This window comes from Myotis nattereri, assembly GCF_964212035.1.
Source record: "Myotis nattereri genome assembly, chromosome: 21".
NCBI lineage: Eukaryota > Metazoa > Chordata > Mammalia > Chiroptera > Vespertilionidae > Myotis > Myotis nattereri.
In genome coordinates, this window is record NC_138097.1 from 15,456,541 (window position 1) to 15,482,440 (window position 25,900).

The 25,900-nt window shown below is 46.7% G+C and overlaps 1 protein-coding gene across 1 annotated transcript in view; it reads left to right on the forward strand.

The window, feature by feature from the left end:
- AGBL1 (AGBL carboxypeptidase 1) overlaps positions 1 to 25,900 on the forward strand; it is a gene marked incomplete at both ends in the record, with an annotated part of 230,964 nt that overhangs the window by 174,858 nt on the left and 30,206 nt on the right. The window lies entirely within an intron of this gene.

Here is a 25,900-nt window from a genome sequence, read left to right on the forward strand (position 1 = left end):
GGCTATTTGTGTCTGTAAACGTGCATTGTGAGCACATTGTGCTGATGGTGAGAAGATGCGGCTTATGTTTATACTAGAGGCGCAGCGTGTGAAATCGTGTGGTAGCCCACTGCTCCTCACAGCCCCGCCCACCCACCCGCTGCCCGCCTCACTGCGATTGGAGCCTGTGGGCCGCGGGGGAGGGACCGAGAGGTACTCAATGCACCTCATTGGCGACCGGTCGTCCTGATCATCACGGAAACTGGTTTTTTATATATATATAGATATGCCAGTCATGTTTATCTATGTATGGGTATCACTTGGAGTCATTCGTTACTTGGCAAATAACAAATATGGAGAGCCCGAGCTGGTTTGGCTCAGTGGATAGAGCGTTGGCCTGGGGACTGAAGGGTCCCGGGTTCGATTCCGGGCAAGGGCACATGCCCAGGTTGTGGGCTCATTCCCCAGAAGGGGGTGTGCGGCAGGCAGCCGATTTGTGATTCTCTCTCTTCGTTGATGTTTCTAGCTCTCTCTCTCCCTCTCCCTTCCTCTCTGAAATTAAAAAAAAAATGGTAGGGGGACAATATGATTGCCAATATCTAGGCACTTGGGGGCAAGAAATGTTTTCATCTTAAATAGCAACGTCGCTTCTCAGACCATGTAAAGGTGATTAACGCGTTGGCCCGGGGAGCCCAGCTGAGCCGTGGCTGGGAGAGGCGGGTCTCTGAGGGCTGTGGCGATCATGAGCAGGTCAAGAGGGGGAGAGCCATTACCCAAATAAGCCCTTCTGATGGTCTTCAGGTGGACACATATTTCAGACTTGACCGAAGCAGACCCAGGGGGCAGCGGGGATGCTAAAGGCCCACGCGTGGAAAGAAAGGACCAAGAAATGCTGGGGAACACCAGGCTCAGACCTTGGCCACCTTCGGAGAGAGGGAATGATGGATGGAGCCCTGGAGTTGCTGGGGGAGGAAGTGCCTCCTGATGAATGATGGGAAAATCTCGCCGCGTGCTTCGCGTCTGTCTGGTTCCCAGCTCATTTTCACTCATTTTCCTCCTGACGCTGTTCGGATGCTCTTCCCGGCTGCTTCTCACCCCATCGCCGGTCGGTTAAGCCTGGCAGGGTCTGGTGGCATTAATTTGTACTGCTTTGAGGGCGCTGGCTTCCCTGACACTTAATTACCCACGTGCACTCATGAACGCGCCCGTCACGTTATCCTGTAGATCACAGACCACGGCAACTTAAGTAAACGCAGACCTCTCTCTCTGGAGTGGCTGCGGCCGGTTTCTTTGGCTTTGACACCCCAACCACTTCCTCCCGCCGTCCTTGGTCCCTCCCACACCCCCAGCGCCCGGAGTCTTGGGCCTGTTTGACATCTCATGGTGGTGGTTGTTTTTAAATATATTTGTATTGATTTTTTAGAGAGTGAGGAAGGGAGAGGGTTAGAGAAATAGAAACATCAATGAGAGAGATCAATGGGAGGGAATCATTGATCTGCTGCCTCCTGCACGCCCCCTACTGGCCATCGACCTGGGCATGTGCCCTGACTGGGAATCGAACCGGTCAGGCCTCTTGGCTCATAGGTTGATGCTCAACCGCTGAGCTACCCCAGCCTGGCAGCATCTCCTGGTGTGTCGGTCTCTCCCTCTGACAGCGAGATCCTCCGCCTGCCAGGATGTGTCTTTCGACTTGTCTATCTTGACTTTGCTTTGCTGAGCTCTCTTGGGTGCAGGCATGCCCGCATTTTCTCTCTCTCTCTTCCCTCTCCCTCCCCTCCCCTCTCCACGGTGGCTCTCAGAGTGGGAAGATTGAGCAGCCCCAGCGTTGCTCCCTTTTTCTGAATTGATCGTGCCCGCCCGTTGGATCCGATGCGGCGGGGATTAGTTGCCTGTAAACTGGAACAAGAAGACATCCATCAAAGAGGCGCCTTTTCTAGTTTGTGTTGGACGAATTCAGTGTCAGGCGCCCGACCCAGTGGCTGCGGTGGGGGTCATCCTGAGAACATGTGCTCCCTGTCTCGCGTGCCCTCCCCTGCGACCGGCGATTGAGTGTCAGCTGGAGCTGAAACAGGGCACATGGGTCCGAGGCCGCCTGTCACTACTTTCCGTCCCTCTTTTGCCTCTTCCTCCCTCTGTCTTACCCCCTGACAGCACCGCGAAGGGTCTGCCGGGATTCTGCGCTATTTCTTCGGGAGGTGGCGCCTGGTGTCCAGTGAGACAGGCCTTTTGCAAAGTCATTGAAGGGTTTCGCCGAGTCAGCCTTGTCCATCTGGGTTTGTGTCCCTTCGTTGCCTCTTGGCCTTCTCGGCTGAGCTTCCTAATCTCCATGTGTCCCTCCGTGCAGAGCAAGAGAAACCTTGGCGATAGCTCAGTATCTTGCTTTTTCTCCCACATTGGCATCCCCGAGGAACCAGGGCTTTCTTTAGCATCCGGATAAGTGAATTTAGTCCTCTCAAGGCAACAGAAGACAATGGACATCTTTCATAAACTTCAGAAAACATAATTATAATTTCAACAATCGAAAAGATACATGAGCCCGGCTAGTGTGGCTCAGTGGTTGAGCGTTGACCTATGAACCAGGAGGTCACAGTTCGATTCCCTACCAGGGCACATGCCCAGGTTGCTGCTCCATCCTCCGTAGGGTGCGTGCAGGAGGCAGCCAATCAGTAATTCTCTCTCATCATTAATGTTTCTATCTCACTCTCTCACTCTCCCTTCCTCTCTGAAATCAATAAAATATATATATATTATATATAATATATTATATTTAAAATACATATATATGTATTTTAAAAAATACACGATTAAAAAAATATATGGTTTGCCTTGGCCAGTACAGATCAGTTGGTTGGGTGTTGTACTGTGTACCAAAAGGTTGCCCGGGAGGCAGGCTCGATTCCCAGTGGGGGGCGTGCAGGAGGCCGATTGATGTTCACTCGCACATAGGTGTTTCTCTCTCCCTCTCCCTCTAAAAAAAAAGTATATACAATCCCTTTAACCACAATTATAGGCATTCTTTGTCCCTTCCTTCTAAACACCTTTTTTTCCCTCTTAATGGACTTTATTTTTTAGAGCTGTTTTAAGTTCTCAGAAAAATTGTCAAGACGGTATAGAGTTTTCCTATATATACCCAGTTGAATTGGTAGTCATTACAGAAAGGCAAATTTGAGTGTTTTGGGTCTGATTTTATGCTGATTTTTCTCCAATAACTGGATAAAAAATAATGAAAACCCATAGCTAGTGTGTCTGTGAGGAAAGAGTTTAATAATGTCACACAGCTCTCTGTAAATGGGTTTACTTTCCTCTGGAGGGGAATTTGGCAACTTGCAAGAAGGTCCATAAAAAAACTCCCATTTCATCCTGCGCTTCCAGCTGGACTGTCCCTCAAGAACATAAACTGAGCAGAAAAACAATATTTAATATGTAGGTATTTATAGCAATGAGGCATGTATCTCCAAATAAGTTCAAACAACTCAAATTCCTAGCAGTAATAAAAAAGAAAGAACATTGTTGATTAATCTTCTAGACTACCATGAAACCATGGAAATAAAGAACATGTTCATATACAGGTCTATCTATCTATCTATCTGTCTGTCTGTCTATCTATCTATCTATCTATCTATCTAAAAGCCTAATATGCAAATTGTCCCCACGGGAGTTCCACCGGGAGACCGATCGCTTGCTATGTTGTGCTCTGACCACCAGGGGGCAGCGTGGAACAAAGGGAGGCCCCGGCCGGCAGCTGGAAGGCCCCCCGATTGTCCCTGATCACTGGCCAGGCCTAGGGATCCTACCTGTGCACGAATTTCATGCACCAGGCCTCTAGTATATATATAAAAGCCTAAGCGACCAGCTGACCGGCCAATTGGCCAGTAGCTATGAGGCGCACTGACCACTAGGGGGCAGATGCTCAATGCAGGAGCTGCTGAGCTGCGGTGACTTGGCAGCTGTGGTTCTCGGGGTACGCACCAGGAACCAGAGAGGATGGAGCTTGATTCCAGGGTGCATCACCCGAGAACCACTTTCTCGCAATCCGGGGCCCCTCGGGGGATGTTGGAGAGCCGGTTTCAGCCCAAACCCCGCAGGCCAGGCCAAGGGACCCCACCGGTGCACAAACCCGTGCACCGGGCCTCTACTAAGATTATATTAATAGAAACATTCATTAGAGCTTCCCCATACACCATATGCTGTGCTAGGGATTTTATGAGTATTATCTCACTTAATCGTATAAACAATGCTGCTAAGGAGATGCTATATTTAGCATCGCCTTTTACAAACAAGGGAATTAAGTTTTATGGAGGTCAAGAGGTTTGAATCCCATTCTAACTCTGAGGCTCAGGTTCTTATCTTTTATGACATTCAGCCTTTCAGTGAATGAATGAAAACAGAAGCAGAATAATTAATGCCATACACATGCTGATTGGGACTTTAGCAATATGATGGGGGCCGTTCAATGTATAATCCCAAACGAATCTTACTCACTTCTTTCTCTGGAGAATTCCTTGAGGTCGGCATTGGGGTGAAGACATGTCCGAGTGTGTTTGTGTATTCGTTTGAAAATCCAGAAATATCCCTCGATTGTTTTAATACTGTTAAGGGGAGATCCGTGTATAGCATCCTAGGTTGCATGCATATCCCCATGGGTGAATGTATCCAAACCCTTAGAGATGAGAATTCAAAGCCTCTCCCACCTCCGTGGCAATGCTAAGGATGTCCGACTGACGGCTTAGGCCCGTTGGCTCCCGGACTGTGAGAGGGCACAGGCCGGGCTAAGGGACCCCCCGAGTGCAATAATTTCATGCACCGGGCCTCTAGTAATCTATAAGCACCTGGACATAGCATAGGCTCCAGCCCCCGGAAAAGGACTTCGGTCCTCTCCATACTCTCTAGATTCATGGCAGCCTTTTGCAGCCCTGGTGTTGGGTTGTTGTTAATTCTAAAAATGGAAAGGGGGTAAAAACCTTTGAAGCCCTCCCAATCAGGATGTTTTATTTAAGAAGGCTGCCTGGCATGCATGCTTTAAGTTAATGAGTGGCTTTTCATTAATTTTTTTTTTTAAATTACATTTCTTTTTTTTAAATATATTTTATTGATTTTTTACAGAGAGGAAGGGAGAGAGATAGAGAGTTAGAAACATCGATGAGAGAGAAACATCGATCAGCTGCCTCCTGCACATCTCCCACTGGGGATATGCCCGCAACCCAGGTACATGCCCTTGACCGGAATCGAACCTGGGACCCCTCAGTCCGCAGGCCAACGCTCTATCCACTGAGCCAAACCGGTTTTGGCCATTAATTTTTAGAGTAGTACTTTTTTCCCTCTTGATTCTTTTTAAAAAAAAAACTTCTGACACCAGTTATTCATTTATTTACATTTGAATTCTTATCTGATATAATTTTCCCTCCATTTGAAGAGCTTTTTAAAATGCATTTCTTGATTTCCAATCTGCTAGTGATGAAATTGCTCAGGTTTTGTTGGTCTGAATAAGTTTTCCTTTCATTTTGAAAAAGGTAAAAAAAAAAAAAAAAAGCCTGGTTGACATTTTGTGATTGCCCCCCAACAAGTACTTTAAAATTATCACTGTGTTTTCTGTTGACTTGCATACATTTTAACAGGAAGGCTTTGTTGATTAAAAAAATATATTCTTCAACAGGGAAAAAAGGAGACTTATATAATACTTTGAACAATAAAGATTTCAGAGAGGAAGGGAGAGGGAGAGAGAGAGAGAAACATCGATGGTGAGAATCATTGATTGGCTGCCTCCTGCATGCCCCCCTACTGGGGATCGAGTCCAAAACCCGGGCATGTGCCCTGACCGGGATTACACCCTGACCTCCTGGTTCCTAGGTCAACGCTCAACCTCTGAGCCACTCTGGCTGAGCAGATTTCTTAGCTTTAAAAATAGAGACTCTTAGATTCCTTTCAGCTCTAATACCCCATATTTATTCCCAAGGCTACGTCCTCCCATTCCAACATGGGAATTAGGGTTGCAACCCTGAATTCAAGACATTAAAGGCTTGGCAGTTGACTCATGCCAAGTGGCACAAAGCTCCTATTTGATTGAATGAAAATTAAAGGTTTCTCAATGCCTGCTGAGTAGATAATGAGGGAACAGAAGCTTAACTAACAGTGCAGGTAACAGAAAAACGGAGCCCAGCTGGCATGGCTCAGGGGTTGAGCATCGACCTACCAACCAGGAGGTCACGGTTCGATTCCCGGTCAGGGCACGTGCCCGGGTTGTGAGTTCCATCCCCAGTAAGGGGCGTGCAGGAGGCAGCCGGTCCATGATTCTCTCTCGTCATTGATGTTTCGATCTCTCCCTCCCTTCCTCTCTGAAATCAATAAAAAATACTTAAAAATATAAACAACAGACAGAGGAAAGCAAGGGGGATGTGTCCAGAAGTGGATGTTGCCGATTGTAGGGGGAATTACATGGCGGGAAGGAGGTCAAACCAACTACCCCAACGTCGGAAGTACAGTCTGGTACGAGAGGATCCTTTAAGAGGGACCTTGAATACCCTTATTGGGAAATCCCAGTATGTACTGTTTTGCGTTCCTAGAGGCGGATGCCTCAGGGGAAAGGGGCTGTGATTCACTTATCCTTGGTCACTCAGACTCCTTTAGACAAGTCTGTCCAACTCAGACCTCGAGTGGGTCCTAGTAAGAAAAGAAAAATGTCTTCGGACATGGGATAGGTCGTCACAGACGTGCTGATTCTATTATTGGTGAGAGGCGCCTGGATTGGAAACGAGATCATTTAGCAGGCGCCAATATTGTTTCAGTACCGTGAGAACGGAAAGTCTATTAGCGCTAATATGTTTATGATGGCTCTGTATTTGTCACTGTGTTATGTGGCTTTCACGCTCCCCTGTGCTGTGCCACTGGGTGACAAAATAAACAACGAGAAAAGGTAGAGTAATGATAATGGGATGCCATGTGCCCAGAGGTATAGGAGGATTTGACACACATTCTCTTCAATAAAGGGAGCCCCAAGAAGTCATTATTAATTGTTGTGTGAAGGATGAGGCCACGGAGACGTCGCCCGCTGCGGGTTTGATAAAAGCCGCGTGAGTCATTGCTGGATGGCTAATCTGTGATTCAAATACAGGTCACTGAATTCAAAACCATGCTTTAAAAATGTATTGTAAATCAGCCTGAGAAATATGAATCCTGTAGAGCAGCTTCCGATACAAAGGGGGCAACGTAGGCCATGAAATGTGATCTGCTAGTACAGAAATCAGTGCCCTTGCCCCGCCAGCATCACTCAGTGGTTAGATCGCCAAGGGAAATTTATAGGAGAAACTACCGAAGATTGCCCATGAAAAACAAATCTGATGTTATTGTAGTTTTATTAAGGTGTGATTTATGTACAAGAACCAGCCAATACTTAAAATATGGAATTTGACAAATTTTGGCGTATACTGATACACTCATGAAACCGCCGCCACAATCCAAATTGCAATGGTTCCTGTCACCACACCCCCAAATGTCCTCGAATCCCTTAGTGACCCATCGCTCACCTTGGCAATCATTAATTCCCCCTCTTTCCCTACGTATTAGTCTCTGTTTTTTAGAATTTTATATAAATGGGATCGCATAGTATGCATTCCTTTTCTGCCCTCCCTCTGGCTTTTTCTACCTCAGTGTAACGATTCTGAGATTTTCCCGTGATCTCATCTGATTTTATTCTATTTTGTGTGTAGTTACTAGCCAGTAGTTCAAAGAAACATAGAAGAAATTGTTTAGCTGTTCTTCCAGTAGATAGTCTGTTTCTCCAACAGCCTGAAATGCATCAGTCCTAACTTAACTAAACAGCCCACAATGCATCAGTCCTGACTTAACTAAACAGCCCACAATGCATTAGTCCTGACTTGAATAAACAGCCTGAAATTCATCAGTCCTGACTTAAATAAACAGCCCACAATGCATCAGTCCTGACTTGAATAAACAGCCCACAATGCATCAGTCCTGACTTAAATGAACAGCCTGAAATGCATCAGTCCTGACTTAAATAAACAGCCCACAATGCATCAGTCCTAACTTAACAGCCCACAATGCATCAGTCCTCACTTAAATGAACAGCCCACAATGCAACAGTCCTCACTTAACTAAACAGCCCACAATGCATCAGTCCTGACTTAAACAGCCCACAATGCATCAGTCCTCACTTAAACAGCCCACAATGCAACAGTCCTGACTTAACTAAACAGCCCACAATGCAACAGTCCTGACTTAAATAAATAGCCCACAATGCATCAGTCCTGACTTAAATAAACAGCCCAAAATGCATCAGTCATAATTTTAATAAACAGCCCACCATGCATCAGTCATAATTTAAACAAACAGCCCACAATGCATCAGCCCTGACTTAAATAAACAGCCCAAAATGCATCAGTCCTGACTTAAACAGCCTGAAGTACATCAGTCCTAACTTAAATTTTTTTTCGCTATCCTTTCTGCAGTGTCTGCATTTCCTACACATTGTGGCATCGCTGGCTCCTCCTGACATTCGAGTCTCAGCTTAAATGTCAGAATCTCAGCTTCAATTTCACCATTTCAGCAGGACTTTATACGGCCACCTTGCCTAAAGTAGCAATCGTAGTCTTACTACTATGGCACTTTTAATTTAGTATCATCTGTCCCCCCCCCCCCCCAGTTAGAATGTATAATCCATGAGAGAAGGAACTCGATCTGCCTTGTTTAAACCTATGTATATTCCTGGCACCTAGGACAATTCTTGCTGCCACAGGAGGTACGCAAAAAATAAATGAACGCATAAATCTTTGCCAACCCTTTCATTTTATGTTTATGGGAAAATGTGGAGACCCATGAGCTGAATAATAGTATAATTCAATGCAACTGTGATCAGTTGAAGGAATACATTCGAGGTATGCTGAGTGATGGTTATTTTTTCAACCTGAGTGGGAATTAATTTTTTTTTAATTTTTATTTTTTTATTGATTTCAGAGAGAGAGGGAGAGAGAGATGGAAACATCAGTGAGAATCATTGATCGGCTGCCTCCTGCACGCCCCCTACTGGGGATCAAGCCTGCAACCTGGGCATGTTCCCTGATCAGGAATCGAACCATGACCTTCTGGTTCATAGGCCGACGCTCAACCATTGAGCCACACCGGCCTGACCTGAGTAGGGATTTACATTCTTGGCTTTACCTTAAGTCTTGTCCTGCTCCACAGTTTTTATGCATTAAAAAAAATGAAGCACTTGGCTCTAGGTAATGATTATTATTTTTCTGCATGATGTGAAGCTATGACACATAATGATGATAATTAGTATTCTAAACTATATTTACAAATTGAAAGAATGGATGGTACTATAAAATGAAACTAGGGCCCCAACCAGTTCAGTGCAGTGGTTGAGCGTCAACCTGTGGACCAGGAGGTTAGGGTTTGATTCTGGTCAAGGGCACATGCCTGGGTTTCAGGCTTGATCCCCAGTAGGGGGCGTGCAGGAGGCAGCCGATCAATGATTTCTCTCCCTCTCCCTTCCTCTCTGAAATCAATAAAAATACACTTTTCAAAAAGAAATATGAATTTCTCCTTGGATGACAGCATGTTTAGGATCCATAACAACCCTGAGGTATAACTTAAAATGTATCATAATATTAATCAAGAAAACCCTTCGTTTTCATTTCTTTTATTTAGGGGTGGGATTTAGTCCATTCACCTTTTCAAAGAGAAGAAACCCTGAATTCTTTCCTCAATTCTTTACTGATATGTGTCACCCACAGCTGATTGGTTTGAAGGTTGGGTTAAAAAGTGGCTACTTGGCATGGATTTGTTTGAAATTCTATCTTGCACCATTAGGGAACAACGAAGAAAATGTTTTTGTGCTTGGTTTTTTTTTGTTGTTTGTTTTTTTCAAGCCGGAAAAAAGTAGCTAGTGGTAGGATGTAGAGAATCTTTGGGTTATGGAGTTACCACAGAAAATCATTCTTTGTTCCTCAATTTCCATTCAACTGGGTGGTTTTGTGTAGATTTCTTGCTGAGAGGGTGCTGTCCAGGGGCCTGGGTGCTGAATTGTAGGGGCGTTCTCTTAGCAACCTCATTAATAAAATGAAACTGCTGGTAATAGGATCATCTTGCCCAATCTATTTACCTAGGCTTTCTGGTCTGTTTGTTTTTTCTTTTTCAAAATCGTATTATTATTCAGGGAAAATAATTTCATATTGCTGTAGCTTTCTTTCTTTTTAATAGACATTTATTTCACATTGCACAGCGCCCACGACACAGTCATCCATATTCAATTGTAGCCTGCATTTCCACCCTTCCCCCCCCCCCCCCCCGCCCCAGACAGTTCCCTCTATTAACAAGAAGTGGAGACAAAAGGGAGAACAGAGATAGATGGTGCGATATGGGACCAAAACATTTTCTAAATAATGCTGTTGTGTGATGGGTTCCCGGAGGTACCGGCGGCTCCTTACGAGGCAAAATGACTCTTTCAGCTCAAGTTTGCAAGCAAAACAACAAGCCTAATTACACGGGGTGCTGGTGTCCCCCGGCAAGCTGCAGGGGGCAAGAGCGAGCTGGCGTGCGTGCGAAGATTTCCCTGGACGCTCCCCCCTCGCACGTGCGGCCCCCTCTCCCAGCCCGTGATTATTATTTTTCGGCGCCGAATTAGCGCATCCTTTTACACGGAGCCATTATGTAAAATAAAATGACACTCTGTTTCTCTGTGTTGGCCAATTACTCGCCGCAGAAAATGAGACCCTGGAAAGACACATGTGGGCGCCGTCTGGCAGACGACAGCAAAGGCCTTGTCAAATGCGCCCAGATGTTTGATGCCAGGGAGAGGGGCAGGTGCCAGGAGCAAGCAGCAAAGGAAGGTGGTGGCAGACAGCCTGCCATCTACTGAAGTAAAAAAAAAATCTAGGAAAGCCAATTAGATCACAGTCATGAAATCCCTCCGGCAGGGCAATCATCATAGAGTTTTACTATATTAAAACCCATTTGCTCCTTTTCTTCTCCTCCCCGCCCTCCCTTTTGTCTGAGGCGGTTGCAGAAAATATTAAGGAACTTCATTGCTAATCCTCCTATATAGTAAGAAGCTAATATGCAAATCAACCGAACAGGGGACTGACCACCAGGGGGCAGAGGCTCAACGCAGGAGCTGCCCCCTGGTGGTCAGTGCACTCCCACAGGAGAACGCTGCTCAGCCAGAAGCCGGGCTCACAGCTGGCGAGCCTCTCCCACCTCCACGGCAGCGCTAAGGATGTCCGACTGACAGCTTAGGCCGGCCTAAGCCTTCAGTCGGACATCCCCTGAGGGCTCCCGGACTGTGAGAGGGCACAGGCTGAGCTGAGGACCCTGACACCTCCCAGTGCACGAATTTTCATGCACCGAGCCTCTAGTCCTTAATACAGTAGTACCCTGTTATCCAAAGGGAGCTTCGTTCCAAGACCCCCCTAGTGGATGCCTGAAACCACAAATAGCACACAATTCTATATATACTGTGTATTTTTTTCCTATGCATACATAACTATGATAAAGCTTAATTTATAAATTTGGCTCAAAGTTTTTGTTGCTGTTCTCTGTTTTGTTAATCCTCACTTGATATTTTTCCATTGATTTTTAGAGAGAGAGAGAAAGACAGAGAAACATCGATGTGAGAGAAACACATCGATTGGTTGCCTCCTGCACATGCCCTGACCAGGGCCTGGGCCAGGGAGGAGCCTGCAACCCAGGTATTTGCCCTTGACCGGAATCAAACCAGAGACCCTTTGGTCCACAGACTGATGCTCCATCCACTGAGCCAAATCAGTTAGGGTGGCACCAAGTTTATACATTTGGCACAATAAGAAGTGAGCACTATAACTAATAGTAATATGGAACAATTATAACAATATACTCTGATAAAAATTATATGAATGTGGTCCAAAAACGCTGCAAAAATATTTATATGCTTTCATTGTGACTCCTCAACTGTTAATATTTTGACACCATTTGCTCTCTCTCTCTCTCTCCCTTTCATACACACACGCATACCCCCCACGCCCTATTTTTTTTCTGAGTTATCAGAGGATAAGTTGCAGAAATAATGCAACCTTATCCTTAATATCTCCGCATCCATTTCCTAAAAAATAAGGCTGTTCCTGTATAAAAAAAACCACAGTGTAATTACAAAAAATCAATGGCCACTGACACGGTAAAAATAATACACGGATCTAATTTTAAAATGCTGAACGGTGTCAGCCACGTCCTTTAGAGCAAATGGGAACAGGAAATATATTGAGTAAGGGATCCAGTTCGGAATACTAAGCTCCTTTAGTTGTCAAGCCCCTGGAGTGTCCTTTCCTCTAGAATAGTTCATCGATCTGCGTTTACGGCCCGTGACCTTCCGATTGTTGTAAAGATCTCCGCGAGACAGCTATTTTGGGGGCTGTTTTCTCAAACCGGGCTTTGCTGCACTCAAAATAAAGACCTGCTCAAAGAATGATGGGGGCATTTCAAAGGGATATGCGAGCCAGTACAAAGGAGCGTCCACTATCCAAATTTGAGACAATCTGAGCATCGAAATAAACAATGATAGTAATGTATGATAACTCACTAAAAAACACAATAATCAATGAATCCATAGAAATGTAAGTTAAGTCATTAATTAAGAAGGAACACCTCTTCCTTAGGAGGTGATGCCACTCATGACTGTCGAAGGAATAATGGAATTGGGAAAATTGGGAAAACGACCATTCCTTCTACCATAACAAGGAATATTTCAGGCAAAAAAAAAAAATCCTCTATAGATGCTAAACCTGATGGGTGAAAACAACACAGAGTCTCAGGGCAGCTTCCCACAAGACGTGAATTAAAGAAGGGGAGGGGTCCCTTTATACTGGAGACGTGTGTCTGACGCTGCTCTAACCGAGGGATCCAAGTGCAACATCGCCCACAGTGGGACGATTGGTTGTCACGTGAGTCCCCCATACAAAGCACAGAGAAAGACGCATCGCTTGCGTGTTTTCGCCAAGAGCACACGCCCCACCGTTAATCACGAGGAGACGTCTGGCAATCAATACATTATCAGTTTGTTTTGTTCTTTTCCTGATTCATATAGATATAGATATACATATAGATATAGATATATAGATATTGATTTCAGAAAGGAAGGGAGAGGGAAAGAGAGAGAAACATCAACGATGAGAGAGAATCATGGATTGGCTGCCTCCTGCATACCCCTTACTGGGGATCAAACCTGCAATCTGGGCATGTGTATGGGCTGGGAGCACCTCCTGTGTTGAGCATCTGCCCCCTGGTGGTCAGTGCGCATCAAAGCGACCGGTCTTTCCACTGGTCATTCTGCTGTTTGGTCAATTTGCATATTAGGCTTTCATATATAGGATAGGATAAGCTAGGACAGGTACAAAGCTAGTAGGATAAAAGAAGGAATAGGCCGTATGTCTTACACACATGATTATCCCTCATCGAGTAATAAAAGCATTTACATTTATCACACCCACTGGAAGGGAGCTCTCGGGAGATGGGGTTTACCCTTTTGCTTTGTTCAGTACGGTTCACGCAGTCCCTTGAACAGGTCTAGGCATGGGTGCTCACTATATACTCAGTGGATAGATGCACGAACATGTTCATACACCTTTCAGCACCATTTATGTCCCTCTCCTCCCTTTGCAAAACGATGGTGAACTGCACTTCCTCCTTTACCATAAGTCCCTTAACTCACTCCACCACCCTCTGTGGAAGCTGCTTTCTTTATTTTTTTAATTTTTAAAATTTATTTTTCAATTACAGTCGCCATACGATCGTATATTAGTTTTCTGCGTATGCCACGGCGATTAGACTTTTATATACCGCAGGATGCAATCACCCTGGTCCCTCTAGTGCCCACCTGGCACCCTATGTGCCTATTACCATATTATTGACTATAGTCCCTGTGCTGTGCTTTACATCCCCTGGCTGTTTTTATCACTGGCAATTTGGACTTGTTAATCTCTTCCCCTTTCTCCCCCCTCCTGCACCCCCTCCCATCGGGCCACCATCATTTGTTCACATCATCTGAGTCTGTGTCTGTTTTGTGACAGAGAGGACACACTGTGAGGAGTAATTATGTGTGTGAGACATACGGCCGATTCCTTCTTTTATCCTACTAGCTTTGTATCTGTGCTAGCTTTTCCTATCCTATATAATAAAAGCCTAATATGCAAATTGACTGAACAGCAGAACCACACATCTTCTCCTTTTACATCCTCCCTGCCTCAGGTGTAGTGGTCCATCTCCCCCTTGACGTTTAAACTCTCTTCTGCCTTTATTGTCTTTCTTTTTTAAAATGTGTTTTTATTGATTTCAAGAGAGGAAGCGAGAGGGAGAGAGAGAGTGATGGAAACCTCAACAGTGAGAGAGAATCATGGATCGGCTGCCTCCTGCACGCCCCCTACTGGGGACCCAGCCTACAACCCGGGCATGTGCCATGACCAGGAATCGAACCTTGACCTCCCGGTTCAGAGGTCAATGCGCAACCACTGGGCCACCCAGGCCAGGCTAAGTCTCAGCTTTCTCATCCATGGCAGGGGCACAGTAATAGTACCTCTTTCATAAGGTGGTTCTCAGGAATCAAGGAGAAGATATATTTAAAGATCTTAGAGCAGTAAGCACTCAATGGCTAGTACTCGACGAGCTTATGTTCCCTGACTTGTTGACTGGGCATAACAGATGGTTCCAAACTCATAGAGTTATTATGGAAATCAAACTAGATTATCCATGTGAGAGTGTTCTGTGCCTTCCAAGCTTCCCTTAATGTCGACAGCGTGACTATTAAACATGCTTATCGCCCTAATATATCCAGTGTGGCTCAATGGATAGAGCGTCAGCCTGCGGACTGAAGGGTCCCGGGTTTGATTCTGTTCAAGGGCTCCATCCCCAGTAGGGGGTGTGCAGGAGGCAGCTGATCAATGATTCTCTCTCATAATTGATGTTTCTATCTCTCTCTACCTCTCCCTTCCTCTCTAAAATAAAATGTATCTATAATAATAAAAGTATAATATGCTAATTAGACCGGACAGCCGAACAATCTTCCGGATGTCCTTCCGGACGACCTTCTGGACGAAATTGCAGCTGCGAGGGCTGAGCCCCTTGCACGAATTTCTTGCATTGGGCCTCTAGCATATATACATACATATATACACATATATATACAGTTTATATGCATACATACATATATATACATTTCAAAAAGATAAAAAATAAACAAACATGCTCATCACTGGGCGTGAATTCAGTGCCCCAGCCCCTCCGTTGAGCCCTGCTTGTGGCTGTGGGCCTGTAAGCATTGCACAGCTGTAAATCGTTGTGTCTAAGTCACAGGTTGTTTCATTTATGCTCATACCGCGTGCGCTGAGCAGGGTAAGGACAGGAAGTGCGAGGAGCCCTCATGTGCCCATTCTTACCGGCCCGTGAAGAGGCACTCATCTGATCGGAAGTCTCATAGAACACAGGGAGGTGTCTCTAGTGCTTTGAAAACCAGCGTGAAAGAGAGAAAATTTAGGGGCAAGTGTATCCACTGTGATTTCCTTGCGGGGGGAATGAACTGCACCCTCAGGAGAGATGCGCTACGTGTGTGGGAGGGCTTGCAAAGGGAACGCAGAAACCACCCCTCTTACCTCCTCTTTGGGAAACAAACTGAAAAATAAACACACTGTTTCCTAAGCGTGAAATGCAGTAATTCCCCACACACGCCAGATCTGAGGAGCCGTGTTTAATTTCATGGTTTCGTTTCAACCCGAAATTAAATATTAAATATTAACTCGTGCCAGTTAATACATGGAAGAAGTAAGCTGTGTCTATACGGTTTATGAATATTCATGGAGGCTCTGATAAGTTAATTTCGTGTAATTATATAGCGTCCATCACGGATCAAGTGCAAAATACTGTTTTTACCTAAACCCACTTTTTATTGTCATGCTAATATTAAATGGCAAAATATTTTGAAAAAAATATTGAGATATTTTTTACAAAATTGCATAGGATTATGAAATGAATCCATGGGGGAAAATATAGCTGGGGAAAAAAACCCTCTACTTATCCAATAATCTTAGAGGCAGCATTCAAGTTCTTAGACCTGGGTTGCTAATTTTGGGGGTGGGAGTAGAATATACACATTTTGAGTTTGATTATAGTACTCACCTGAGGATTTATTTTCCCACTGATTTTTTTTTTTTTTAGATAGAATGGAAGGGAGGGGGAGAGACAGAGAGAGAGAGAGAGAAACATCGATGTGAGAGAGACACGTAGATTGGTTGCCTCCCGCACGCCCCCTGACCTGGGCCGAGGGCCGAGTGAGCCTGCAACTGAGGTACGTGCCCAAGACCGGAATCGAACCCAGGACCCTTCAGTCTGTTGGCAGACGCTCTAACCTCTGAGCACACGTTGAGATAATCACCGATAACCCTTTCCCTACCCCATGCTCATCTCCTAGATAGCATGCTGTTTAGGAAAGCCTTAAGTGTGTTCCGTAAAATCTTACTGTAACACACTATTAATCACAGTTACTTAAAGCTCATCATTTATTCTGCAGTAAAGGGCCTGACAGCGTTAACATGCAGTCCCCACAGGCAGTTCCCACACTGGCTGCCTCCCTACCTGGCGTCCCAACACAGCTCGCGGTTTGTTCCAGAACGTTCTGGAATACTTCATCATAACCTGTCCTTGAGGGTTCCGCAAAACGAGCAAATTCCGTGGAATGTGCATTTCAACGCGCCCTGATGAAACCCAGGTACTGGGCACTAATTTGTGAGGAAACATTAGAGATATGGACTTAACTTACTCGACTTTTCTTTTTGCTAATTTATCTTTATCGTTGTAAGGAGTACAGATGTCCCCTTCCTCCCCCCGCCCCCCATTGACCCCGTCCACATCACTCCTCAGACCTTCCCCACACTATTGTCTGTGTGCATGGGTGATGCCTGTGTGCATATAAATTAGTTCCTTAATCTATATTGATCCCCTGCTTGGAGCTCTTCCAGCTTGTACGTGAGTGTGTGTGTGCATGTGTGTATGTGTTTTGCAATACGTGCTACTGTTTTACTATTTGGTTGTGTATTCTTCCATAGCATCCTGTGTTTATGAGGAGTTTCTAATGCATGGTTTAAATATCTAACCAAGCAACAAACAAACCTACTTAGATTCGTACTTACTCACCCGATCGGCATGGCTCAGTGGTTGAGCGTCGACCTATGAACCAGTAGGTTTACGGTTTGATTCCCAGTCAGGGCACTTGCCCAGGTGGCGGACTCCATCCCCAGTGTGGGGCGTGCAGGAGGCAGCCGACCAATGATCCTCTCTCATCATTGATGTTTCTCTCTCTCCTTTTCCCTTCCTCTCTGAAATCACGAAAATATATATTTTTTTAAAAAGAAGGCACTGGGGGTGTGGGCTTTGAGTTTGTTGTTCTGCCTATGAAGGGTGCACTTAAAAAAAAAAAAAGTAGTTACTGATTACTTACTATGACCTAGGCTTTGTAAAGCTTGGACTGGCATTGAGTAGGAACACCGTCTTCCTCTTTAGTGTGTCTATAGCCGCGTCCAGTGCTCCAAAGACACTCAGATGGCGGATCAATGTATTGAGTGCATAATGGTGTCACTTCTGGGCGCTCAAAATAACTGAAATAGATCCAATAGAGTCTCATCTTTGCTCACCACTAAAGCTGATAGAGAGTCCTGAGTGAAGTCGACTTTTAACTCGTAGGAAGACAGCATGGCGGGGTGAAAGCCATAGGCCTGTGGACAGAGCTGAGCTTGAGTCTCTTCTCCATCTACTTCCCCTCATTATATCCCCCTTGTTCTTCCTTCACACAATAGAATGAATTATGTCTATTGCTGCCCCAGCTTCGCTCTGCTTCAAAGATGAGCAGTCTTGCCCGGCCGGCATGGCTCAGTGGTTGAGTGTTGACCTATGAGCCAGGAGGTCACGGTTCGGTTCTCAGTCAGAGCACATGCCTGGGTTGCAGGCTCGATCCCCTGTGTGGGGTGTGCAGGAGGCAACCGATCAGTGATTCTCTCTCATTGATATCTCTCTCTCTCTCTCTCTCTCTCTCTCTCTCTCTCTCTCTCTCTCCCCTTCTCTTCCACTTTGAAATCAATAAATATATATTTTTTAAAAAGAAAAAGATGAGCAGTATGAACAACTATTCTAAAACACAGCCAGATCCCTAGCCTGGCTTTGGGGGCAAAGAGGAAAAAAAAAAAACCATTGGGGGAGATGTACTCTAGCAAAGGTGTGAGTGAATAGAAATGTTGCCTCATCATTTTCCATCCAACTCGTCTTCCCTGCAGGAAGCAATGTATTTGCTCCACTTACAGAGAACATGGGAGACAGCCAAGCCCATGTTGATGAAGCTTTGCAAAGGGTCCAGGTAGGCAACACACCTGGGTGATGTCTGTTGGGACGCAAAGCTCCCACCTAGAGAACCCTTCCTTTCGCTTCGTAACACCGAGGTCAACCATTTTTAGGAGTGAATCAAAAGACATAACGAGTGATCATAAAACAGAAAATAACATCCCGTTATTATTATTATTATTATTATTATTATTATTATTATTTTGAAATAAAGAATTGGATGGCTGTGGTCCAGGGTAGTTCTTTCATTTCCGCCAGGAAGGATAATTTGAGCCGATACCTTTAAACTCCGCTCAGCGTTGCAGCCGGAAGAGGGGAGAGTAATTGCTGTGACACGGCGTAGATTTGCCAAAACAACTCCTGTCAAACACCTTTGATGGCTTTTAAAGTTGAATTGCTATTGGCTTACGTAGAAGGGGAAATGGGTAAATTCAATCTGACGGGCGGTGGTCAGGTTCCTTACCAGGGTGAGCCTACGGATCAGTTTCAGGTCGGTCTGTGAGTAAATCATCAGGTGGCCCGTAGACAGTGGGTGCTGGGGTGAGGATCTAGAAAGACATAGCAGCTGTAGGACCAGCAGGGAGAGCTCAGAACGCCAGAAGTGGGGGTGCTGTCGAGGCAGGCAGATTTGGGGATTGAGCATGGGCACTGCCCATTACCAGCTTTCAGACCAGTCACAGCCTTTATAAACGTCTCTTTTCTCATCTATAACATAAAGACCATCGTCTTTCCCTTTCAAGGCCGTTGAGAAGAGCAAATTAGGTGTTTGTTTGTTTTTTTAAATATATATTTTATTGATTTCAGAGAAGAAGGGAGAGGGAGAGAGAGAGAGAGACATCAGTGATGAGAGAGAATCATGGATCGGCTGCCTCCTGCACGCCCCACACTGGGGATTGAGCCCACAACCCGGGCACATGCCCTGACCGGGAATCGAACCGGGACCTCCCGGTTCCTAGGTCGACACTCAACCACTGAGCCTCGCCGGCTGTTTTTATAGAGTGCCGCTCAGGACTTGACATATAGCAGCTTCCATGCGATATTTCCCACCTAATTCTAAACCCCAGGTGACAGCCTGACTCCCCTCCATCACACCGGACTCCGGGAAGATCGGGGAGGGGATGGTTTTCAAGATCCATGGAGACTCAGGGCAGCATGAGGTCCGAGTTCTGCTCCGTCCGTCCTCCAGCCCTTGGTACCTTACAGATGTACCGCATCTCTCCCTCTCTGTAAACACCTGTTCGAGAGATCACAGCAAAACCCAGCTTAGTTCTTTGGAAAACAAGAAACTCGAGAAACTTGACATCTTTGCAAAAATCTAAAGATGAAAGCTCCCGCAAGATCAATGAAAGCCTTTTAGGAAATGACTTCAGCAGCAGTAGCACTCGGCTGGAGTGGCCTGGGAGGTGGGGGGAGAAGCTGCTTGCCCGCCTGGCGCGCTCTCTCTCTCTCTCTCTCTCTCTCTCTCTCTCTCTCTCTCTCTCGTTAGCAGTTCTCTGTGCAGAGCTTCGAGGCCCTTCTCCTTTACTCCCCTTGTGTGCCTGCTTACCCACTGGCTCTTCCCCCGGGAACCCAGGCAGGTCCTAGGAGAATCAGGTTTGTGTGTAGCTTGCTCATGGCTGTTTCAAGCCCTGAAAGTCACTAGTCCAGTCACAGTTGCTAGTTCATCGTAGGCACCCAAATAACTTCCTTTTTCTAAAAAAAAAATAAATATATATTTTTTATTGACTTAGGAGAGGGAGTAAGAGGGAGAGAGAGAGCTAGAAACACCAATGATGAGAGAGGATCATGGATTGGATGCCTCCTGCACGACCCGTACTGGGGATTGAGCCGGCAACCTGGGCGTGTTGAGGACTGGGGTCTTTCTCTTATTTATTTATTCATCCATCCATCTATCCATCTATCCATCCATCCATGCATCCATCCATCCATTCATTCATTCATTTATTTATTATGCTCACCCGATTCTTATTTATTCATCCATCCATCTATTCATTCATTCATTTATTATGCTCACCCGATATTTTTTTCCATTGATTTTCAGAGAGAGTGGAAGGGTTAGGGGAGAGGGGACGAGAGAGGGGAGAGGCAGACAGGGGGAGAGAAAGAGAGAGAGTTAGAGACAGAGAAAGATCGATGTGGGAGAGACACCCCTATCGGTTGCCTCCCACAAGTGCCCTGACTGGGGCCGGGGTCAAACCTTTAAACCGGCAACCTAAGTATGTGCCCTTGACCGGAATCGAACCCGGGGACCCTTCGGTGTGCCGGCGGACGCTCTAACCACTGAGCCACGCCAGGCAGGGCTTTTTCCTTCTTTACACGTGTAGGACTAGACCCCACACTTCCCTCTCTTCTCCACAGAATCTTCTCTGTGCCCTTTGATGTCTCCTTTCCTCCCTCTTAGGGAGGGAGGGGGAGGGAGGCTAAGTATAGCTGCATCATTAATTATGAAAGAGCTCGCGGAAGGACAATGGAGAAAATTCAGGCGGGCGCGTGGGTAGGGTTTCTCTTGAGGAATGTTGGGGGCGAGTGGGAGGGACTGTGGGAAGGAGAGGAAAGGGTGCGTTAGGTAGCACTGCGGCGGCGGCTTAGGCACGGGGCCTCCTCGTCTGTAAAGTATAGGGTGTCCCAAAATGCACGCAAGACTTGAATTTTGCGTGAGCATTAACAACAACAACCACAACAAAAATAAAAGCCTAATTTTACTTGGTTTATTGAATCAGATTCTAATATCTGTTGCCCTTTGATTTCAATCCCTTCAATTTGATAAGCATCACCAAGTACCAATGATGGCCCAGGAGCAGGGTCAGATCGCTTGCTCTAACCATCAGGGGGCGGGGCGGAATGAAGGAAGGCCCCGGCCGGCAGCCGGAAGGCCCTGATTGGCCCTGATCGCAGGCCAGTCCCAGGGATCCTACCCATGCATGAATTTCGTGCACCAGGCCTCTAGTATACATGTTGATTTCAGAGAGGAAGGGAGAGGGAGAGAGAAACATCCATTGATTAGCTGCCTCCTATATGCCCCCTTCTGTGAATCAAGCCCGTAACCCTGGCATGTGCCCTGACCAGGAATCGAACTGCGACCTCCTGGTTCATACGTTGGTGCTCAACCACTGAGCCACACCGGCCGGGCAATCCATCTTTTGAACAGAAAAACAAGTGAAGCAAGTGTAGATGGTGGGGAGGGAGGAAAGAATCAATAAGCAAACAAAGATAAATCCACCAAAATAGTAATGACCCCAACTGTCCAAGCGTTTCTGAGTAAATATAACGAGTGTCCCTGCGTCTGATACCCTTAAAAGCGTTGGCTTCCAGGCTAACTACCTAATGAAATAAACCATAAACAATAATAGAAATAGGCGGCCGTTTCCCCGTGGTCTCCAAAGAAGGGAGAGAGAAATAAGTTAATGGGAATGAGCTGCCGGGAAAGCTAACATCAATAGTTGGTACGTGATGGGACACATACAACGAGAGAAATATCTGTAAGCATTTGAGAATAGAGGAGCAGTAACCCGCCAGCCAGACTGCCAGGCCTGTGAGGGAGAAATTATGCCCCAAGTCGCATGATCCCGCTTTTTCTTCCCCCAGTCAGATAAGACGGCAGCCGCATGATCCCGCTTTTTCTTCCCCCAGTCAGATAAGACGGCAGCCGTGCCGGGAAGGGAGGCAGGGCAGTTAGATAGGAAACAACGCTATTTTCACATCTGTGTGTCGCTCTCTACTACGCTCCACTCCAAATGCTTCATATACATGTAGATAATACGCATTGCCCGGCGGGCGTGGCTCACTGGTTGAGCATCGACCTGTGAACCAGGAGGACACGGTTCGATTCCGGTCACGGGCACATGCCCGGGTTGCAGGCTCGATCCCCAGTAGGGGGCGTGCAGGAGGCAGCCGATCCATGATTCTCTCTCATCATGGATGTTTCTCTCTCTCTCTCCCTCTCCCTTCCTCTCTGAAATCAATTAAAATACATTTAAATAAAAGAAAAGAAAAGACAATTTGTCAAATAATAATAATGGGATTTCCCCCCCCGCCCCCCCCCACTGGGGCAGAGAGGGCTGGGTGTTCCAAAGGTTCAGTGACATTAAATTTATAAAGATCCCCCTTCCCCTGCCCCCAGCAGGGAGGCCTGTTGAATAACGGAGCCCACCTCTGAAGGAAAAGGTTTACGGGTTCCTGGTCCTGCCCGTGTTTGCAGCTGGCCAGTTCTGATAGCACTCTTAAATAAACCCTTTCACCTTTAAAGCCTCACATATCCACTTCTGTTTGCTGCTGCGGGAGGTTTATAGCTCTAAAAATAGCCTCGTTCTAAAAAGGTACTTGCTGTTTGTTTGCTTGTTGTATTTTTTTTTTTTTTAGAGAATAAAAGTGCCCCAGCCAGATCCTTAGTCACTTAGAAAAGAGAAGGCCCCTTGGTGTGTTTCACTATAGCCTAGCCCAGCGATGGCGAACCTTTTGAGCTCGGCGTGCCAGCATTTTGAAAAACCCTAACTTAACTCTGGTGCCGTGTCACATATAGAAATTTTTTGATCTTTGCAACCATCGTAAAACAAAGACTTATATTTTTGATATTTATTTTATATAGTTAAATGCCATTTAACAAAGAAAAATCAACCAAAAAAATGAGTTCGCGTGTCACCTCGGACACGCGTGTCATAGGTTCGCCATCACTGGCCTAGCCCGTCGTCTGTTGGTGAAAAAAGATGGGTCGTGTTGCCTCTTTCATTATCCTATATAATAAAGAGATAATATGCAAATTAACCCTCACGCCGCAAGATGGCTGCCTATGACCAGGCTGGCAGGGGGGTTAGTGAGGGATGACCAAACGGCTGATCAGCAGGCTGCGTTGGGCGACCAGGACGGCAGGGGGGGCGGCAGTTGGGGGCGATCAGGCCAGCACGCAGAGGCAGTGAGGGGCGATCAGGTCGGTAGGCAGATGAGCGATTAGGAGCCAGTGGTCTAGGATTGTGAGAGGGATGTCCGACTGCCGATTTAGGCCCGGTCCTGGATTGGAGAGGGTGCAGGCTGGGCTGTGTCGACCCCCGCCCCTGTGCACGAATTTCGTGCACCGGGCCTCTAGTAAAGTATAAAGATGAAAATGGTCTGGGTTTTCCATACTTGGATGACCTGAGACCTTCCAGATGTGAGAGCTCAGAGCTCAGGACTAACTTCGTTAGCGGAGTGACCGGGGACGATCGGAGCTTCTGCAGTGTAAACTGAATTGGTCAGTATGCTCATCACCACAGCCTGTCCACCCACCCAGCTAGGCCTGTGTGTAAACGTGTGGCTGGTGTCATGCACTCTGTTGCTTTCTTTGATTCTGTCGATCCCATGCACGGAATGAGACTGGGGATTCTATCATTCAGGTAGGCTCAAGTTGACCCGAAATCGTCTTAGGTTTTTGTTTTTATTAAAATACTAGAGGCCCGATGCATGAAAATTCGTGCAAGAGTAGGCCTTCCTTCCCCTAGCTGCCTCACTGGCTTCCCTCCTGGACCCGGGACCCGGGACCTGGGACCCAGAACCCGGGCTGCTTCCCTCCTCCAGCTGCCTGCAGGTACCTGGACCTGGACTGGCTTCCCCCAGGCTGCCCGCAGGTGTCCGGGACCCTGGCTTCATCAGGAAGGATTTCCGGAATGATGTCTGGTCTAATTAGCATATTACCCTTTTATTATTATAGATTTTTTGTTGACTTCAGAGAGGAAGGGAGAGGGAGAGAGAGAGACAGAGACATCAATGATGAAAGAGAATCATGGATCGGCTGCCTCCTGCACGACCCCTACTGGGGATGGAGCTTGTAACCCGGACATGTACTCTTTTTTTTTTTTTTTTTTAATATATTTTATTGATTTTTTTACACAGAGGAAGGGAGAGGCATAGTTAGAAACATCGATTCAGCTGCCTCCTGCACATCTCCTACTGGGGATGTGCCCACAACCCAGGTACATGCCCTTGGCCAGAATCAAACCTGGGACCCTTTAGTCCGCAGGCTGACGTTCTATCCACTGAGCCAAACCAGCTAGGGCTGGACATGTGCTCTTGACTGGACTCAAACCTGAGACCCTGCCGTCTGCAGCCCGACGCTCTAACCACTGAGCAGAACTGGCTAGGGCTAATGATATTTTCTTGGGTTGTTGTTTGTGGGCTTGGAGTGTCATGAGATCCAATTATGGGGCACAGGGAAGGGCGAGGAAGCCCCGACCTCTCATCTCCTGCCTGTCCTGCCAGTGGCCCCGGCCTGCCCAGTCCTGTCCCTGCGGGTCATACTTCATGCTCTTCTTCCCTAGGGATGGGCCCCGATGGTCCCAGATTGGGAGCGGGACCCTGCCTTGGGTGCCCTGAGCGATGAATAATCCCTTCTCTGCACTCCCTCCCCTAGTCCCTCTGACAGATAGGATCCCGGTAAATACCAGTCTCCTGATGCACACGCCCAGGTTGCAGGCTCCATCCCCAGTAGGGGGCATGCAGAAAGCAGCCGATCCATGATTCTCTCTCATCATTGATATTTCTCTCTCTCCCTCCCTCCTTCCCTCCCTCCCTCCCTCTCCCTCTCCTTCTCTCTCCCTGTCCTCTCTGAAATCAATAAAAATATATTTTAAAAAATGTTAGCTGAGCCGTAACCGGTTTGGCTCAGTGGATAGAGCGTCGGCCTGTGGACTGAAAGGTCCCAGGTTCGATTCCGGTCAAGGGCATTTACCTTGGTTGCGGGCACATCCCCAGTAGGAGATGTGCAGGAGGCAGCTGATCGATGTTTCTCTCTCATCGATGTTTCTAGCTCTCTATCCCTCTTCCTTCCTCTCAGTAAAAAATCAGTAAAATATATTTTTTAAAAAAAGAAAATGTTAGCTGAGCCTGGATCCCTGCTGGGAAATGAGTAGAATGGGAAACTCAAGCCTGGGTTTAAACACACAGATATTCCCGGTGACTCCTGGTCTCCAGCCAGACACCTTAGTGAAGGCAGCACTTCTATGGACAGGAATCATTCGCTTTGGAACTAAAAGTGGAAACGGACGCCGAGGGAGGGTGCTGGCTGATGACCCCGCTTTGCATAGTTATATCTATATATTCCGCCAGGTCCTAGACCTCTGCTCCCTGCTCAGGAATAAACTCGCCTGTCCTGTTCTCCTCGGCCTCCCCCGTTCTCCCAGGGCTCCTGCCGCGCCAAGAGAGAGATGAAAAAAAGAAAGAAAGAAAAAAGGCCCACTGATCCGCTGTCGAAGCTGGAAGACATAGCTCGCTTCCCATGACCTTCCTAGATAATGAGCAGATACGGTTTTCTGATAAAAAGGGAATAAATCAAGAGGCCGTTCAGGGAGCCGGGCAGTAACAGAGGAGAACAAGACCACCAATCGCAGAAGCAGAGGATGCAGGCACCTCTCCTTACAGACCAACCTTCCCACAGAGGCAGGATGGGAGACAGTCACCCCCACAGGGGGAGGGGTTAGAATAGATCCTTGCCTCCCTCCCACCCCCACCCCCACCCCCAGCTTTCTCTGAGTCCCAGATCTAATCTGAGATGAAAGTCAGACCTCTGACGGCCAGCGTGGCTCAGTGGTTGAGC